Raw genomic sequence first — 20,887 nt, 5'->3', positions numbered from 1 at the left:
GGTTCTGCTATAAAAAGCTGCTTTTACTTACCAAGTAAGTGCCTTCTGAGCATCATCTCCCCCAGTCCCTGATGCATGGACAATGAAAACATCTAACGTCCCAGAGTTCATCAGCTACAAAATAACCCCAGATATGGAAGTTTGGAAATTTTCCCTTTGATCAGTAAGGAGGAAGCTTAGGGAAACACTGTTGATTTTCTTCAAGCCATTCTCCATAGGGCAGCTTGAAGCTCCTTCTTAACTATCAACCTTACTACATGTTCTCTTCTAGGGCTTCTGTCTACATTCGAAACTGAAACTAAACTTCTCACCTGGGCTACAAAGCTCATGCTACCTAGCCCTTCCTTTCTTCTCTGAGCTAATATCATCATTCCACCTCATTTTCCTTATGGTCTAGCCACTGGCCTTCTTTCAGATCCTTGTACATACCAAGTTTTTCTACCTCAAGGCATAAACAGCTTCTAATTCTTCAACAGGAATGCTTTTCCCTGAGCTCATCTTCCAAACACTCTTTGCCCTCCAGTTATTAGCTTTATAGACACTGTTTGCTGGAAACCTATCTGAACACTCTGAATTAATTATCATACCCCTCTCCCCATTTTTACTTTCCGTATTAAACTTTTGCTTGCTTCTTTCCTAACACCTATTATATATAATTCACGGTTATTTATCTGATTGCGTCCTTTCCACCAGATCATTAACTCAATGAGAAAGGAACTCTAACTACCCTGTTCACCACTGTACCCAGCATCTAATCAGAGTGTCTGGCACATGAAAACAATTAATAAATATGTGGAATATGAGTAAGTGAACCAATAAATAAATGACAAATTGTAAAGCCTTTTTGGTTGGGCCACTGCATTACTTAACACAGTAATAGCTACCATGTACCAAACGCTGTGCTTTGCAGAATTATCTTTTTAAATTTTATAACAATCCTCTGAAGTAGCTGCTATAATCACCATCACATTTTAGAAAGAGAAACAGAAGCTCAAAAGTATGAAGTTATTTGCCCCAAGCCCAGACAGATAGTAAAGGGAACAGTAACAGTATCTGAACCCAGTTCTGTCTTACTCAGGAGTTCCAGCTTGTAACTATTACACACACCATTAATATTAAATCCCTTGTTGAAAATCAGGAGTTCCTAATCATTTATATGGGAACTACATTTTAGATAAGTGCCTAAAACCACATTTAAACTTGTACCCAAGATAACAATGTATCTAATCACAAATTGACTATTACAGGAGTTCACTCCTATTATATTCTTTATTACTACAGCTAGAAGTCTCAGGATGGCAAGTTTCTGTCTTCCAAAGAGCAAAGTGACAGTAAAGGAGCTGGAAGAGCCTAGAACTCCAGGATTGCTTTACTTAGTTAGGCTTCCCTTAGCCACTAGCTCTGCAGCTACATCTAAGAGAAGTCAAATGTGAGTATCAGTTTTCTAAAAGAGCTAGATCTAAACTTTTCTGAGCATCAACATTGATTTACCAATATCCCAGAGCAGTTCAAGGAGCATGCCTTGGTGTCTCCCTGGCAGAAATATACAGGCAACCTAGGAATTCACTGCATCCTCTTTCGATGAAATATGTTACCATTTCTGCCTAATTAGAATTACTCCTTTTCCCTTTTAATAGCTTTCCTATGCATATTTGTCCCCATTTATGTAATATAAACAGTGGCACCATCTGAGTTACTGTAATAGTTACAGTTTGAGTAAAGTCTATGAAGACATCAGTGAAAACACCAGTTCTCCATGATCACCAGTCCATAAAACATCTTAATTCAAATGTCACCAAGAATCAGATGAGCAGTATAGTGAATCACAAACAATGAAATCAATTTCCCCCCACATTATTCCCACATCCAGCAAACAATCTACTCCCAGGTTGAGCTTTTGTGCTGACTTTTATCCTAGAGCACAACTTTACAGCAGAGTTATAAACCCCTAAGTTGCTGATACAGCCTTAATTATCACTATGCTGGTGACATCTTTCTAATGAACTCTTTGCTATTTTATGTGGCCTGGGAATCCCAGAAGGAGCACTGTCTAAATGTACAAACATACTGGTCAGGGTTTAGTGGGATATTTTTGGAATGGATTATTAGTAGGTGTGTGTGTATGTGTGTGTAGCTTTTAGTGCAAATATAAATTATGTAAATTTTTAATGTGTATGAAATCACAATGGTGATAGCATTTGTCATTACAGAAGACAGCTAATATAAATCTTCCAATTTAAAATGTATCAAGATTAAAAAGGAGAAAAAAATTACCTATAAACTGTATTTATATTATTCCCTTTATTGTCATCAACAGCAATAATTTGACTTTCAAACTGAAGTACCAGTCACCATTTTCAGTTCTGTAAAAACCAGTGTTCTCAAAATGTAATGTGCTTGTGAAGTACAATCCAGTTAAAATTCAGATTTTGATTTGGTATATCTGGAGTAGGGCCTTGGATTATACATTTTTCACAAGCTGCTGGTCCATATCACTATTTATTTGGAATGGAATTTCTAAAAGAGATTTGGGTTACCACCGTACTGTTTTTATAGCATTCAAAATCACTTTGAAAATATGTTGGGTAACAGATTCACACCCAGAAATATGTGTTTCCTTACAAGTTGGAGATATGATTTTTTAAAAAATTAAAAATCCTGTAACTTGTTATCTAAACATTCTTTATTCGTTCGAGCACTGTTTAAAAAAAACAAAAAGCTTCTGAAAATTAATGACTTTGGAACTGAAGGGAGTAGCTTAAAAATACCATGAAGAAAGGCGAACAACCAATATGACACACCATATTGCTAACTTAGGGAAAGAATACTCAGAAGTAAAGTTAATGCTAAGAAGACAAAAAGCAGCATGAAAACCAATATTTGTAGATTTACATCTCCCATTCTTCTTTTTTTTTTTTTTTAAGATTCTATGTATGTATTTGTCAGAGAGAGAAAGAGAGCACAAATAGGGGGAGCAGCAGAGGGAGAAGCAGGCTCCCTGCTGAGCAGGGAGCCTGATGTGGGACTGGAGCCCGATGTAGGATTGGAGCCCGATGTAGGACTTGATTCCAGAACCCTGGGATCATGACCTGAGCTGAAGGCAGACGCTTAACTGACTAAGCCACCCAGGCATCCCCAAATCTCCCATTCTTTAAATGTATTCTCATGGGAAAAGGAGACTTGAATCCTACAAGTTTTTAAATGCTTGAGGACTTCAAAATATGCCCCCTCCCTAATTACACAGACCCTATTATATTTGAAATCTAGCTAAAAATAAAACAAGGAACCTCACAATATACTGTTTCCCCAGTTCTCTTTGTTTCAAACTTGATACGTTAAGATGACCAACTATGCTCTTTTGCAGCATAAGGATATTGCATCATCTTTAAGGAAAATCTTAGGAGAGTTGGCTCAAAAGCAATAATCCTAAAAGTCCATTTAAAAAAGCATCACATAGAAGATGTTAGGTCACATTCTGTGACTACAGATTCAGATTTCTACTCTGAAAACAAAACAAAACAACAGACACATAAGACCGCTATTAAACTTACAGGATTTACTCAAAATAGGAATCTTTATTCCATTGTACTGGGAAATTCAAACATCAATCGAAACAGGAAAGTGAAGAGGCCACTTAAGTACTCTATAGAAATGAATATACATTGTCATATTTATTAGATTAATTACATCCCCAACTTGAGTAAACACATATATTTCTATGTGTGAACTGCCACTCAAGTCTTTGCAAAGAGGCTCTTGAATGGCTTGTGTGATTCACAACTTCGACATGATATCAAATGAAATATTAATAATACAGCAACACAGAGGGATGGGGAAGATGGTAGAGTAGATCCTAAGCTCACCTTGTCCAAAGGACACAGGTAGAAAATAGCCACATCAGTGCAACCAACTCAGAAAATAAACCCTCGAATAACAGGAGACTTTCCTCTGCTAATCATAGAAAGGAGGTCATATCAAAAAGAGTAGAAAGGCCTGGCTACAATTTCAAAGGTCAGGCTTCTTGACAGTGCCTTCTTTCTCTTTACGTCCTGACAACTGGTATAGAGCAGAGGACCACAGGGGAGGGGGGGGAAAACTGAATGGGAAGAAATCAGAGAGGGAAACAAACTGAGGGTTACAGAAAGGAGATGGGTGGGGATGGGATAACTGGGCGATGGGCATTAAGGAGGGCACATGTTGGGATGAGCACTGGGTGTTATACACAACTAATGAATCGTTGAACACTGCCACAAAAACTTATGATGTATTATATGCTGGCTAACTGAACGTAATAATAGTAATAATAAAGAATTTTTAAAAAAAAAGTAGAAAGGGCAGAGATGCAATTGGGCACCAAACTCCCAGGGAAACTAATGATGAATGGGACACCACAAGCACAGAGAAGGGAGAGGAACAGACCCTCCAAGCACCCCAGACACAGGGGGCCTGCACTGAAAAGACAAGTTCCCATAACATTTGGCATTGAAAACCAGTGAGGCTTAACTCCATGAGTTTTTATAGCCAGTGGGGCTTAATTCCAGGTACTTTAAAAATTGGTGGGCTTGGCTCTGGGAGAGCTGAAGGGTAGCAGGAAATGGAGTCACCACCTCAAACATATCTAACAACCCCGCTGAGATATAGCATAGAAATAGTTTGAAAAGTGTCTGGGGTTTACAGAAAGGAGATTTATTTACTCATCTTAGAATATATTCTAGGAACAGGGATCTTTATAAGACTTCCCCAAGAACAAAAGAGCTGGAGGGCACCATTTCTTCCCCCAGCTTCCCAGCTTAGATACCCAGACACCTGCAGGAACCAGTGAGAACACTCACCACCTCACTTGCCAATACTACATGCCCTGCCCCCGTGTTCTCCTGTGGACTGTCCCATCCATCCCATCCTGTTCAGTAGGAATCCATCCAAACTGTCTCCTGCCTAGTCTCATCCTGCAAGTAGCCCTAGCAGGGACTGCCACCACTCCAAAGTGACTCCTGCCATGAAGAGAAGGTAAAATAACCACACATACCACTACATTTACAGTCCTAGCAGCTAAAAATTATAACTGGCACTACAGAGAGAATGCCTTCCAATCAGTGCATTTGCAGCTCTGGTAGGCATCTGGCCTGACTGCTGTCTGCCCACCAACAAAAGCCTCTCAGAGGACAATGCAGGGAGGGTACCCTGAAGTTCAGTGCAACTGCAACATCAGGAAACAGGCTGAGAGCAGGTATCTGGTCTGACTACTGACACCACCCAACTATCAGTCCATAATGGCCCCAGACTGGCCCTTTAACAACAGAGGGACCAAACCCAGCCCAGAAAAAGCAAAGAGGCCACTGCATCCAGCTAGACTGAAGGCAAATGTGGATCAGCCAGAAGAACATACACACACATAACCCACAAAGGAGACACCCCTGAAGTGCTAAACAGGGGACATTGTGCTACAGGGCACCACAGGACCTCTTCTTCATAAGGCCACTAGTTTTCATATCAGCAGACATAAATTACTTCCCTAATACACAAAAACAAACACGGAGAGTTAGTTAGACAAGATGAGGAGACAGAGGAATATGTCCCAAATGAAATAACAGGACAAAACCATGGCAAAAGAGCTAATGAAATGGAGATAAGTGATATACCTCATAAAGACTTCATATTAATAGTACTAGATACTGGACTTGAGAAAAGAGTGGAGGATCTCAGACCTTCAACAAAGTGATAGAAAATATAAAAAAGAACCAATCAGGAATGAAGAACTCAATAACCCAAATTAAAAATACACTAGGGGAATCCATAGTCAATTGTAAGAGGCACAAAAAGAAATCAGCAAGCTGGATGACAGATTAAAAGAAAGCAACCTAACTGAATATCAAAAATACAAAAAAAGTAAAAGTGTGAGAACAAGTTAAGGGATCTCAGCAACATCATCAAACATAATAACATCATCATTATAGGGATTGCAGAAGAAAGGGAAAAAAGGGGGCAAAATATTAACCTGAAGGAATAATAACTGAAAGCTTCTCTAACCTAGGGAAGGAAATAGATATCCAGATCCAGGAGGCCCAGAGAGCTCCCAACAAAATCAGCCGAAGGAGGTCAACACCAAGGCACATAATAATTAAAATGGCAAAAAGTAGTGATAAAGAATTTTAAAGCCAGCAAGAGAAAAGAAAACAAGGGAAACCCCATAAGGCTCTCAGCTGATTTTTTAGCAGCAACTTTGCAGGCCAGAAGAGAGTGGCATAATATATTCAAAGTGCTGAGAGGAAAACAAACAAACCTGCAGCCAAGAATACTCTACCCAGCAAGCCTATCATTCAGAACAGAAGTAGAGATAAAAAGATTTTCAAAAAATTTTCAGACAAACAGAAGTTAAAGGAGTTCATCACCATTAAACCAGGCTTATAGAAAATGTTCAAGAAAATTCTTTATGTGATGAGAAAAGTCCATAAGCCAGACTAAGAACATTAGGAAAGGAAAAAAGGGGGCACCTCGATGGAGCCGTCAGTTAAGCTACTGACTCGGTTTTGGCTCAGGTAGTGATCTCATATTCATGATCTCAGGGTTGTGAGATGGAGTCCCGCATCAGGCTCTAGGCTTAGCACAGAGTTTCTCTCTCCCTCTGCCCCTCCCCTCTGCTGGCTTTGTCTCTCTTTCTCAAAATAATAAATAAATCTTTTTAAAAAAAGGAAAGGAAAACAAATTACAGCTACATACAAATATAATAAAAGTGTTAAATTAATCACTTATAAAACCAGTAAAGAGGTTAAAGCACAAAAGAAGTAAAATCAATTCTATCTATAAAAATCAGTCAAGGAATTCACAAAATAAAAGGATGTAAAATATGGTATATACATAAAATGTGGGGAATGGGGAAGTAAAAATGTATTACTTTTTCATAGGGCTCAAACTTAAGTGACCATCAACTTAATATAGACTGCTATATGCATAAGATGTTATACGTGGAATCTAATGATAACCGTAAATCAAAAACCTGTAATAGATATGCAAAAAATAAAGAGAAAGGAATCCAAACATATCATTAAAGACAACAAACAAACCACAAGGGAAGAGAGCAAGAGAAGAAAGGAACAGAATAACTATAAAAGCAACCATAAACAAATAACAAAATGGCAATAAGTACACACCTACCAGTCATTATTTTTAATGTAAATGGACTAAATGCTCCAATCAAAACACATAGGGTGGATGAATGATAAAAAAGCAAGACTCATCTATATGTTGCCTCCAAGGGACTCACATCAGTGCTAAAGACACATACAGACTGAAGGTGAAGTGCTGGAAAAATACTGATGATGCAAATGGAAGGAAAAAGAAAGGTGGTGTAGCAATACTTTCGTCAGACAAAATAGACTTTAAAGCAAAGACTGAAGCAAGAAACAAAGAAGGACACCATCTAATGAAAAAGACAATAAACCATCAAGAAGATGTAACAACTGCAGATATTTATGCACCCAAAATGCGAGCACCAAATACATAAACCAACTATCAAGAGACATAAAGGAAGAAGAGGACAGTAATATAATAATAGTAGGGGACTTTACACACCCTACTTACATCCATGGATAGATCATCCAGACAGAAAATGAACAAGGAAACAGTGTTTTTGAATGACACATTGGAGCAGATGGACCTAACAGATATGTTCAGAACATTCCATCATAAAACAGCAAAATACACATTCTTTTCAAGTGTACATAGAACATTCTCTAGAATAGATAACATATTAGGATACAAAACAAGTCTTGATAAATTAAAAAAAATGAAATCATATCACATATTGTTTCTGACTACAACATTATAAAACTAGAAATTCAATCACCAGAAAAAAATCTGGAAAGAACACAAATACATAGGAGCCAAATAACATGCTACTAAATGATGGATTGATCAATCAAGAAATCATGGAAACAAATGTAAATGAAAATACAACAGTCCAGAATATTTGGAATGCAGCAAAAGCAGTTCTAAAAGGCAAGATTATAGCAAAACAGGCCTACCTCAAGAAGAAAAATCTTAAATAAAACCTAACCTTATATGCAAAGAAGCTAGAAAAAGAAGAACAAACAAAGCCCAAACCAGAAGTAAGGAAATAAAGTTTATGGCAGAAAGAAAAGAAAGAGAGACTAAAAAAATAACAGATCAATGAAGTCAAGAGCTGGTTCTTTGAAAGATTAACAAAACTGATAAGCCTTTAACCAAACTCATAAAAAAGAAGATAACTCAAAATCGGAAGTGAAGGAGGGGAAGTAACAACCAACACCACAGAAATTACAAAGGATTATGAGATTATAAAAAATTATATGCTAATGAATTGGACAACCTAGAAGAAATGAATAAATTCCTAGAAACATATAACCTTACCAAACTAAATCAGGAAGAAATAGAAAATTTGAATAGACTGATTACTAGCAATGACACTGAATTAGTAATAAAATAACTCTCAATAAATAAAACTCCAGGACTAGATGGCTTCCTAGGTGAATTCTACCAAATATTTCAAGAAGAGTTAATACCTATTCAACTATTCCAAATAATAGAAGAGGAAGGAAAGCGTTCAAATTCATTCTACAAGGCCAGCATTACCCTGATACCAAAACCAGAAAAAGACACTGTGAAAAAGAGAACTACAGTTCAATATCTCTGATGAACACAGATGTAAAAATCCTCAAGAAAATATTAGCAAGACAAGAGGCACCTGGGTGCCTCAGTCATTAAGCATCTGCCTTTGGTTGAGGTCCTGATCCCAGGGTCCTGGGATTGAGCCCCACATTGGGCTCCTGGCTCAGCAGGAAGCCTGCTTCTCCCCCTCCCACTACCCCTGCTTGTGTTCCCTCTCTAGCTGTGTCTCTCTTTGTCAAATAAATAAAATAAAAATATATATATATTAGCAAGACAAATCCAACAATATGTTAAAAAAATCATTTACCACAGTCAAACAGGATTTATTCCAGGAATGGAGGGGTGGTTCAATATTCACAAATCTATCAACGTGATGCATCACATTAACAAGAGAAAGGAAAAAAGATATATTATCATTTCAGGAGATTAAAAAAATAATTTGACTAAGTACATTCATTCATGATAAAAACTCTCAACAAAATAGTGTTAGAGAGAACATACCTCAACATAATATAGGCCACAGATGAAAAACCCACAGCTAATGTAATACTCAGTGGCAAAAAACAGAGCTTTTCCTCTAAGATCAGGTACAAGACAAGGATGTCCACTCTCACTACTTTTATTCAACATACTACTGGAAGTCCTAGCCATAGCAATCACACAAGAAATAAAAGGCATAAAAGTTGGTAAAGAAGAAGTAAAACTTCCACTATTTACAGATGACATAATACTATAAAAAAAAAAAAAACAAACCTTGGGGCACCTGGCTGGCTCAATCAGTAGAGCATGCAACTCTTGATCTTGGGGTTGTGAGTTTAAGCCCCAAGCTGGGAGTAGAGTTTACTTTCAAAATTATATATATATATATACATATATATATAACAAAAACCTTGAAGACTACCAAAAAATCTATTAGAACTGATAAATGAATTCAGTAAAATCATAGGACACAAAGTGGATATACAGAAATCCTTTGCATTTCTATACAGCAATAATTAAGTAGCAAAAGAAAAATTAAGAAACAATCCCATTGACAATTGCACCAAAAATAATAAGATACCAGGAATAAACTTAACCAAGGAGGAGAAAGATCTGTATTCTCAAATCTATAAAACATTGAAAGAAATTGAAGATGATGCAAACAAATGGAAAAATACTCCATGCTCAGGGATTGGAAGAAGTGATATTGTTAAAATGTCCATGCTACCAAAAACAAGCTACAAATATAATGCAATATTTCTTTCCAAACACCAACATTTTTCACAGAACTAGAAAATCCTAAAATTTCTATGGAACCACAAAAGATCACAGTCAAAGTAATCTTAAGAAGAACATCACAAGGCATCACAATCCCAGATTTCAAAACATACTACAAAATTGTAATAATCAAAACAGTATGGTACTGATACAAAAATGGACATGTACATCAATGGAACAGAATAGAGTCCAGAAATTTATGTACACTCTTATTGTCAATTAAGAAGTAAAGATATAGAATAGGAAAAGACAACCTCTTCAACAAATGGTGTTGGGAAAACTGGGTTGTTACATCCAAAAAAGTGACACTGGACCATTTTCTTATACCATACACAAAAATAAACTCAAAATGGATTAAATGTGAGACCTGAAATCATATAATTCCTAGAAGAAAACATAGGCAGTGATCTCTTTGACATCAGCCATAGAAACATTTTTTTAGATATGTCTCCTTTGGCAAGGGAAACAAAAGCAAAATTGAACTATTAGGACTACACTGAAATAAAAAGATTTTGCATGGTGAAGAAAACCACCAAAAAACCCAAAAAGGCAACCTATTGAATGGGAGAAGGTATTAGTAAATGATACATCCTATAAAGGGTCGATAGCCAAAATATATGAAAAACTTAAAGAAAACACCAAAAAAATAACTAATCTGGTTAAAAATGAATAACATTTTTCCAAAGACATACACATAGCCAAAAGACACTGAAAAGATGCTCATCATCACTTATCATCAGGGAAATGCAAATTAAAACTACAATATCACATTACACTACAATGGCTAAAATAAGAGACATGAGAAACAACAGGTGTTGGCAAGGATGTGAAGAAAAAGGAACCCTCTTACACTGATGGCGGGAATGCAACCTGGTGCAGCCACTGTGGAAAAGAGTGTGGAGGTTATGAAAAAAATTAAAAATAGATTTACCATATGAACCAGTAATTCCACTAGTGGATATTTACCCAGAGAAAACAAAAACACTAATTCAATAAAATCCATACACCTTTATGTTTATTGTAGCATTATTTATAATAGCCAAGATATGGAAGCAACTCAAGTGTCTATCAATAGATGAAAGGATAAAGATGTGGTACATACACACACACCCACACCCACATAATGTAATATTAGCCATAAAAATGAATGAAATCTTGCCATTTGTAACAATGTGGATGGACCTAGAGAGTATAATGCTAAGTGAAGTCAGAGAAGACAAATACCATATGATTTCACTCATATGTGGCATTTAAGAAACAAATGAACAAACATGAGACCAAAAAGAGTCTCTCTTTTTAAATTTTTTATTGTTATGTTAATCACCATACAGTACCATACAACCTCATCGATATGAGGAATTCTTAATCTCAGGAAACAAACTGAGTGTTGCTGGAGTGGTGGGGGGTGGGAGGGATGGGGTGGCTGGGTGATAGACATTGGGGAGGGTATGTGCTATGGTGAGCGCTGTGAATTGTGCAAGACTGTTGAATCACAGATCTGTACCTCTGAAGCAAATAATACAATATATGTTAAAAAAAAAAAAAAAGAAAGAAGATAGCAGGAAGGGAAGAATAAGGGGGGGAAATCGGAGGGGGAGATGAACCATGAGAGACGATGGATTCTGAAAAACAAACTAAGGGTTCTAGAGGGGAGGGGGGTGGGGGGATGGGTTAGCCTGGTGATGGGTATTAAAGAGGGCACATTCTGCATGGAGCACTGGGTGTTATGCACAAACAATGAATCATGGAACACTACATCAAAAACTAATGATGTACCAAAATCTATAAAGAACTTCTTAAACTCAACACCCAAAGAACAAATGATCCAATCAAGAAATGGGCAGAAGACATGAATAGACATTTTTCCAAAGAAGACATCCAAATGGCCAACAGACACATGAAAAAGTGCTCAACATCGCTTGGCATCAGGGAAATCCAAATCAAAACCTCAATGAGATATCACCTCACACCAGTCAGAATGGCTAAAATTAACAAGTCAGGAAATGACAGATGTTGGCAGGGATAGGAAGAAAGGGGAACCCTCCTACACTGTTGGTGGGAATGCACGCTGGTGCAGCCACTCTGGAAAACAGTATGGAGGTTCCTCAAAAAGTTGAAAATAGAGCTACCCTACGATCCAGCAATTGCACTACTGGGTATTTACCCCAAATATACAAATGTAGGGATCCGAAGGGGTACGTGCACCCCAATGTTTATAGCAGCAATGTCCACAATAACCAAACTGTGGAAAGAGCCAAGATGTCCATCGACAGATGAATGGATAAAGAAGAAGTGGTATATATACACAATGGAATATTATGCAGCCATCAAAAGGAATGAGATCTTGCCATTTGCAATGACATGGATGGAACTGGAGGGTGTTATGCTGAGTGAAATAAGGCAATCAGAGAAAGACATGTATCATATGACCTCACTGATATGAGGAATTGTTAATCTCAGGAAACAAACGGAGTGTTGCTGGAGTGGTGGGGGGTGGGAGGGATGGGGTGGCTGGGTGACAGACATTGGGTAGGGTATGTGCTATGGTGAGCGCTGTGAATTGTGCAAGACTGTTGAATCACAGATCTGTATTTCTGAAACAAATAATGCAACATATGTTAAGAAAAAAGAAAAAGAAGATAGCACGGGAAGAATGAAGGGGAGTAAGTCAGAGGGGGAGATGAACCATGAGAGACGATGGACTCTGAAAAACAAACTGAGGGTTCTAGAGGGGAGGAGGGTAGGGGGATGGGTTAGCCTGGTGATGGGTATTAAAGAGGGCACATTCTGCATGGAGCACTGGGTGTTATGCACAAACAATGGATCATGGAACACTACATCAAAAACTAATGATGTAACATATGATGATTAACATAGCAATAAAAAATTTAAAAAAATACAATAGACCTTTTTTTTAGACTTTTTATGTTGATCTTGTATTCTGGAATTTTGCCAAACACACTTATTAGTTCTAACAATATTTTATTAGTTCTAATAGATTTTTAGTGTATTCCATAGGATTTTCTATATCAAGATCATGGCGTCAGCAAACAGAGATAATTTTACTTCTTCCTGCCCTATCTGGATACATGTACTTCCTTTCCTTGTGTAATTTCCCTGGCTAGAACCTCCAAAACAATTGTTGAATAGAAGTGATGAGAATATAGACAGCCTTCTCTAAATCCTGATCTTAGAGAAGAAAGCATTCAGTCTTTGACCATTAAGTGTGCTATTAGCTGTGGGATTTTTGCAGACAGACTTTATTAGGTTTAGAAAGTTGCTTTATGTTCCTAGTTTGCTGATTGGTTTTAGAAAGGGTATTGACTTTTGTCAAATGTTTTCTCTGCATCTACTGAGATGATCATGTGACATTGTCTTTTAGTCTATTAATATAGTATATTTCATATGTTAAATCAACCTTACATCTTAGGGAAACATTCTACTTTGGATGGAGTATAATTCTTTCCATATATTTCTGGATTCTGCTTACTAGTATTTTGTATGAAGATATGTCTATATTCATAAAAGATATTGAGATTTGTGTGGTTTTGGCATCAGAATGCTACGGACTCCTATAATTATCTGGGAAGCATTGTCTTCTCTTTTATTTTTTAGAAGGTTTTGTGAACCACTGGTACTATTATTAGTATTTTTTTTTAAGATTTAGTAGATCACCAGTGAAACCATCTAGTCCTGAGCTTTTCTTTTGGGAAATTGATTACCAATTTAAAATGTTTACTTGTCATAAGTATATTCACATTTCATATTTCTTCAGTTTTAGAAGTTTGTGTCTTAGGGGTTTTTTCATTTTATGTAAGTTATCTAATTGGTTTACATATAATTATTCATATTATTTTCTCATTATTCTTTTCATTTATGTAATGTCATTAGTGATATCCCCTCCCTCTTTGATTCCTGATTGTAGTAATTTGAGATGTGAGTCTTCTCCCCTTCTCTTGGTTACTCAAGGTAAAGTTTTGTCAATTTTGTTGATTTTTCAAAAAATAAAGTTTTGTTGATTTTCTCCCATGTTTTTCTATTATCCACTTCATTTATTTCTATTATAATCAGTCTTTCTTTCTTTCTTTTTTTCTTTCTTTCTTCTACTTAATTTAGGTTTAACTTGCTCTTATGTATTTTTTTTTTAATATGGGACTCTTCACAAATTTGCATGGCATCCTTTTGCAGAGGTCAGCCTAATCTCTGTATCATTCTAATTTAGTATATGTGCTGCCAAAGGAAGCACTATTTTTCTAGTTTCTTAAGTGGAAGATTAGGCTGTTGATTGTAAATCTTTCTTCTTTTTAAATTAAATAAATACCTATTGCTATAAATTTCCCTCTAAGCAACTGCTTTTGTGGCATTCTATGTTTTAGTATTTTATATTTTCATTTTTATTTATAGCAATTTACTAACTTATCAGTATTTTTTTTACTTGACCTCTGACTACTTATGACTATGTTAATTTTCACATATTTGTGGATTTCCCAAATTTCCTTCTGTTACTGATTTCTAATTTTATCACCTTATGGTTTGGAAAATAAACATGATTTTTGATCCTTTTAAATTTATCAAGGCTTGTTTTATGGACCTGTATATGGTTTATCCTGGAGAATGTACCACATGTACTTGGGAAAAGAATGTACATTCTATTGTTGGTTGGAATCTTGTATAGATGCTTATTAAATCTAGTCAGTTTATAGCATATTTTAATTTTCCATTTCCTTATTGTTCTATCCATTATTAATAGGGTGGTATTGAAGACTGAAGTCTCTATTATTATTGAATTATCTATTTCTTCCCTTGAGTACATCATCCTACTACTTTCTAGGCTTCATGACTTCTTTTTTCTTTAATTTATTTTATAGGGGCTGGGGGGAGAGGAGGGGTAGAGGGAATGAGAGAATCTCAAGCAGATTCCCAGCTGAGTGTGGAGCCCAATGAGGGGCTCAATCTCACATCCCTGAGATTATGACCTGCGCCAAGATCAAATGTCAGATGCTTAACTGGTTGAGCTACCCAGGCACACCTAGGCTTCATGATTTCTGAGAAGGAATATTAATCAGTTTAAGGAGGCTTGTAGATGATGAGTTGTTTTTCTTTGCTGCTTTCAAGATTTATTCTTTCTTTTGATAATTTGACCACATGTGTAGGTGTGTGTCTCTTTGAGTTTATCCTCCTTGGAATTCTTTGAAGTGCTTTAATGTACTAATTGATGTTTTTTTTAATCAAATTAAAAAATATTTAAGTCATTAGTTTTTCAAATTTTTTTCTTTTCCTCCTTTTACTTGACTCATTTATCTGTATATTTGTGCATGTGCTGGGGTTCCCACAGATTGAGGCTCTGTTAATTTTTCTTCATTCTTTTTTAAACTGTTCGGACTGGATTATTTAAACTGACCTATATTCAAGTTTTGTTTGTTCTCTCTTCTGCCAGTTGATCCCCTCTAGTGAATTTCTTTTTTTTTTTTTTAGAGAGGGAGGGTGGTGGGGAAGAAGGAGAGAGAGAATCTTAAGCAAACGCCACACCTGACGCAGAGCCAATAAGGGGCTCTAACAACTCTGAGTTCCTGACCTGAGTCAAAATCAAGGGCAAGACACTTAACCGACTGAACCACACAGGCACCCCCCTCTAGTGAATTTTAACTTCCCTTTTTGTACTTTTCAACTGGAGATTTTCTATTTGTTTCCTTCTTTTACAATGTGTTTTATTGATAATGCAGCAAAGCATTTTTCTCACACTTCTCACTAATTCTTTAGACATAATTTTTGTTAAACACTTTTAATTCAGTTCATTAAGTGCTTTTAAAAGCTTATTTACAGTCTTTGTCTACTAAGTCCAACATTTGTGCTTCCTCTGAGATGGTTTATATTGACTGGCTCTCTTCCAGGGTATGGGTTATACTTTCCTCTTTTTTATAACTTGTCATTTTAAATATATAATCTGGCAACTTTGCAAATCATGTCCTTTCTGACCCCATATTACTTTCCTATCGCTACTGAAACAAATTACCACAAATTTATTGGTTTAAAACTATGCAGATTTATTATTTTCCAGCTTTGCAGGAAAATGGGTCCAAATAGGTCTCCCTAGGCTAAAACCAAGGTGTTGGCAGGACTACATTCTTTCTGGAGGCTCTGCGATAGAAAATGTTTTCTTTCTTTTATTTTCTTTTTTTCCACCTTTTAGACACTGCCTGCATTCTTTTACTCATAGCCCTATCACCTCTTCAAAGTCTTTAGTAGCTCTTTGAATCTTTTCCACATTTTATCCCTCTGACACTAACTCTTCTTCCTTCCTCTAGCACATTCAAAGAACCTTTGAATTGGGACCACTTGGATAATCCAAGATAATCTCTTCAAAGCCAGCTATTGGCTAATTTAACTCCTTGCCAGGTAACAACAGATTTCACAACTCCTGATGATGAGAACATCTGCATCTTCGGGAAGGGGGCATTATTCTGTCTACCACATCTTCCTAACATTTGCTATTGTTATTAGTGATGGGTTAATGAATTTCCTGGACTACTTATGTAAAGTCAGAATTTTGTGTGTGTGGATGTAGCCATTCACACCTCTGCTTGATTAACTTAGTTGTCAGCTAGTGACTGGATGTAGGTTTCCTTAAACAACCTGAAGCAGTAAGTCCCCCAGTCTTTGCATCTGTGTGTGTCTTGGGACATGCCTTCACTGTTTTGGCATTTTATAACTCTGAATTAGCTTTCCCCTCTTGCTCTGTGCTGAGTCTCATTATGAGCCAGAGATTAAACAGAGTTTAGAGCCTTCTCAGTTTATTTCTGACATTAGTACAGCCCTGAGCATGTGTGTTATCATCTGGGGCTTTGTTGGAGCATTTTTATGCTGGGGCATTTAAAATGGACCTCTCATTCCTCAGTTCTTCCTTTTAAGTTTTTTGGTCAGCCACTTGTATCCCTGCCTCAGGATTAAATGACTGCAGCTGATTGTTTTGACAAATACTCTGGGGATAAGGCTGTTTTCACAGACAAATCTGCATTAGACTATGTAAAAGAAAGCCCTGAGAATTGGTTTTTTGAAGGAGCTACTGGATAAGAAAAATAATGAAAATACTCTGGGAATGGGGTTATTAAGAGAACCCAAACTGTTTTGCCCCATCCAGTGCCTGACAGACTTTTGGGTTTCACAAATACCACGGTTGGGAGGTTATTGGTTTCCATAGCTACTATGTATCTGGGACAGAGAAATGGGAACAAAGCAATTTAAGATGTCACAAAGCTTGCTTTTCTTACTGATATTCAGCTGCTTTCTTTGAGTAAGTGCTACTGGAATTGTTAAAAGCCTTTCATTTATTTCCAAATTTCTATAGAAGTTGATTTAGAGAATTTTTTCAATTGTCATTGGTTTTATGGAAAAGTGGATTTTTAGAGGTCCTTATTCCACCATTTTGGAAGGGCTCCCTGACAGGTCTTTCTTAAACTTCAAAATTTGCCATTTCTGCAACTAACATTCTTTCTCATTACCAGGATATCAAACCTTCTGACCAACCACTGAAGGTAGCCAGACTTCAATCTTTTGAGAATTTACCACAAGTATGAGTTATTTTTCTCTACCTCACCACAACAATCTATTCTTCTAAAGTCTGTTTAAAAACTAATTTCTTTCTTAAAAATCTTCACATAACCAATAGAATGAGATATACATTATGATCATTATGACATTTGACCTTCATCCAATAATTTGAATCTTTCATGTCATGTTCTTGTCTTTGGTCATAAAATTTTGTATTTATTTTCTATTGTTGAGTAACAAATTACCCAAAAGTTAGTGGTTTAAAGCAGTGATTATCATGTATTAGTCATAAAAATCCTACCTATTAAACAGATGTTCAGGGCTATGTGATTAAGCAACAATTGCCATGTGATTTCTGTGGTAAGGAAAATTGGAACTGTTTTGGTTGGGTGATTCCAGCTTGGATTCTGGTATGTTGCAGTCAGCTATTGACTGGGTCTAAAAGACTGTCTTCCAAGGTGATTCAATTACAAAGCTAGTAGCTTTGTATTGGGTTTTATTCAGAAGCCTCAGTTCTACTCCAAGTGGGCCAAGGGTTGTTTGAACACAAATACTTGGAGACATGAATCATTTGCAAACATGATTGAGGCCCACTGCTATATTATCTATTTTACTTAAGACCCTGTATAAGATGTAAAATGTTTAAAAATATGACCCTTCCCTTAAAGAAATACAAATCTGTTTATAGAGGAAAAGGTAGACATTCCAGTAACAATACTACTGCAAGTGATATGTTATAAGTGAAAGATTATATACTCTGGGAATTGAGAAAAGGTAGAGATTATATCCAAGGTCCCCAAAAGGGGATCTGAACTGACAGGGATTCTTGGCTGTGACTGAGAAATTAGAACACAATTGTCCATTTATTAATCCCAATAAATACCTTCTCTGATATTAAGGAAAATGTTTATTTGAACTGCTTATGTACGAAGCAGATTTAGATTCTTTGAACTAAGTTTTTGTAAAAAGACTTCCAGCCTCGTGGCAGCCAAATAACATCAAATATCATAAATAATTTTTAGCTAAACCCTTGACACCAGAATTTATTGACCATAATTATAATCTGCCACCCAGAATTGAAGAAAAACCAGTGGCTTCTGAAATTCATTCCTATACTGGAATAGAGATTAGCCAGATAGCATTTATAACCAATCAAAATAATTTGAATGGACTAATAGCTAGCAAAGAAAGTCAATCAGTAATTAAAAAACTCCCAACAAACAAAAGTCCAGGACCAGGGGGCTTCACGGGCAAATTCTACCAAACATTTAAAAAAGACTTAGTACCTATTCTTCTCAAACTACTCCAGAAAATAGAAAAGGAAGGAAAACTTCCAAATTCATTCTATGAGGACAGCATTATCCTGATACCAAAACCAGATAAAAGGCACCACAAACAAAGAGGACTACAGACAATACCTCTGATGAATATAGATGTAAAAATCCTCAACAAAATACTCACAACCCAACTCCAACAATACATTAAAAAAATCATTCACCACAATCAAGTAAGATTTATTCCTGGAATACAAGGGTGGTTTAATATTCACAGATCAATCAATGTGATACATCATATCAGTAAAAGGATAAAAACCATATGATCATTTCAATAGATGCAGAAAAAAACCTGTGACAAAGTAAAACATCCATTCATGATAAAATCCCTCAACAAAGTAGGTTTAGAGGGAACATACCTCAACATAATAAAGGCCATATAGGAAAAACACACAGCAAACATCATACCCAATGGGGAAAAAACTGAAAGTTTGGCCATTAAGCTCAGGAACAAGACAAGGATATTTATTCTCACCAGTTTTATTCAACATAGTACTGGAAGTCCTAGCCACAGCAATCAGAAAACAAAAACAAATAAAAGACATCCAAATTGTTAAGGAAAAAGTAAGACTTACACCATTTGCAGACGACATGATACTATATATGGAAAACTTGAAATACTCCATCAAGAAAAACTACTAAAACTGATAAATAAATTCAGTAAATTTATAGGATACAAAAATCAATGTGCAGAAGACTGTTGCATTTCTATACACTAACAATGAAACAGCACAAAGAGAAATCAGGAAAATAATTTACATTACAATTGCACCCAAAATAATAAGATCCTTAGAAATAAACCTGACCAAAGAAGTAGAAGACTATAAAACACTAATGAAAGAAATTGAAGATGACACAAAGAAATGGAAAGACATTTCATGCTCATGGATTCAAAGAACAAATATTGTTAAAATGTCTATACTACACAAAACAATTGACAGATTCAATGCAACCCCTATCAAAATACCAACAGCATTTTTCACAGATCTAGAACAAACAATCCTAAAATTTGTATGGAACCACAAAAGACTCCAAATAGCCAAAGCAATTTGAAAAAGAAAGCAAATGGAAGCATCACAATTCCAGACTTCAAATTATACTACAAAGCTGTAGTAATAAAAACAGTACAACAATAGACACACAGATAAATGGAACAGAATAGAAAACCCAGAAATCAACCCACAATTACATGGTCAATTAACCTTCAACAAAGGAAGAAAGAATATGCAATGGGATAAAGACAGTCTCTTCACAAATGGTATTGAGAAAACTGGACAGCTACATGCAAAAGAATGAAAGTGGACCACTTTCACCACACACAAAAATAAACTCAAGATGGATTGAAGACCTAAATGTGAGACCTGAAACCATAAAAATCCTAGAAGAGAACACAGGCAGTAATTACTCTGACATTGGCCATAGCAACTTGTTTCTAGGTAGGTCTCCTAAGGCAAGGGAAATAAACCAAAAATAAATATTTGGGACTACATCCAAATAAAAAGCTTCTGCACAGTGAAGGAAACAGTCGACAAAACTAAAAAGCAACCTACTGAATGGGAGGAAATATTTGCAAAGGACATATCCAATAAAGGATTAGTATCCAAAAAATATAAAGAATTTACATATCTCGATAGCCAAAAAAACAAATAATCCAATTAAAAAATGGACAGAAGACACGAACTGACATTTCTCCAAAGAATACATCCAAGTGGCCAACACATGAAAAGATGCTCAACATCACCTATCATCAGGGAAATGCAAGTCAAAATTATAATGAGATACCACCTCACACCTGTCAGAATGGCTAAAATCAAAAACACGAGAAACAACAACCGTGGGTGAGGACGTGGAGAAAAAGGGGCCCTCTGACACTGTTGGTGGGAACGCAAACTGGTGCAGCCGCTACAGAAAATAGTATTGAGGTTTCTCAAAAAGTTAAAAATAGAACAATCCTACAATCCACCAATTGTACTACTGGTTATTTACCCAAAGAATACACAAACACTCAAAGGGATGCATACACCCCTGTTTGTAGTTGCATTATTTACAATAACCAAGCTAAGGAAGCAGCCCAAGTGTCCATTGATAGAGGAATGAGAAAGAAG

The 20,887-nt window shown here is 36.2% G+C and overlaps 1 protein-coding gene and 1 non-coding gene across 4 annotated transcripts in view; both read right to left on the bottom strand.

The window, feature by feature from the left end:
* TAFA1 (TAFA chemokine like family member 1) overlaps positions 1-20,887 on the bottom strand; it is a 511,832-nt gene that overhangs the window by 344,855 nt on the left and 146,090 nt on the right. The gene's annotated exons all lie outside the window — the stretch shown is intronic.
* LOC112834319 (U6 spliceosomal RNA) lies at positions 14,044-14,146 on the bottom strand. Its single transcript, XR_003210843.1, has one exon. It is a non-coding gene; the product is annotated as a U6 spliceosomal RNA (small nuclear RNA).

Source organism: Callorhinus ursinus, unplaced genomic scaffold (genome assembly GCF_003265705.2).
Source record: "Callorhinus ursinus isolate GAN/ISIS: 27379988/994484 unplaced genomic scaffold, GSC_fseal_2.0 scaffold15, whole genome shotgun sequence".
Classification (NCBI taxonomy): domain Eukaryota; kingdom Metazoa; phylum Chordata; class Mammalia; order Carnivora; family Otariidae; genus Callorhinus; species Callorhinus ursinus.
Note: the sequence above shows the minus strand (reverse complement) of the source record. Positions and strands in the feature narration are given on the sequence as shown.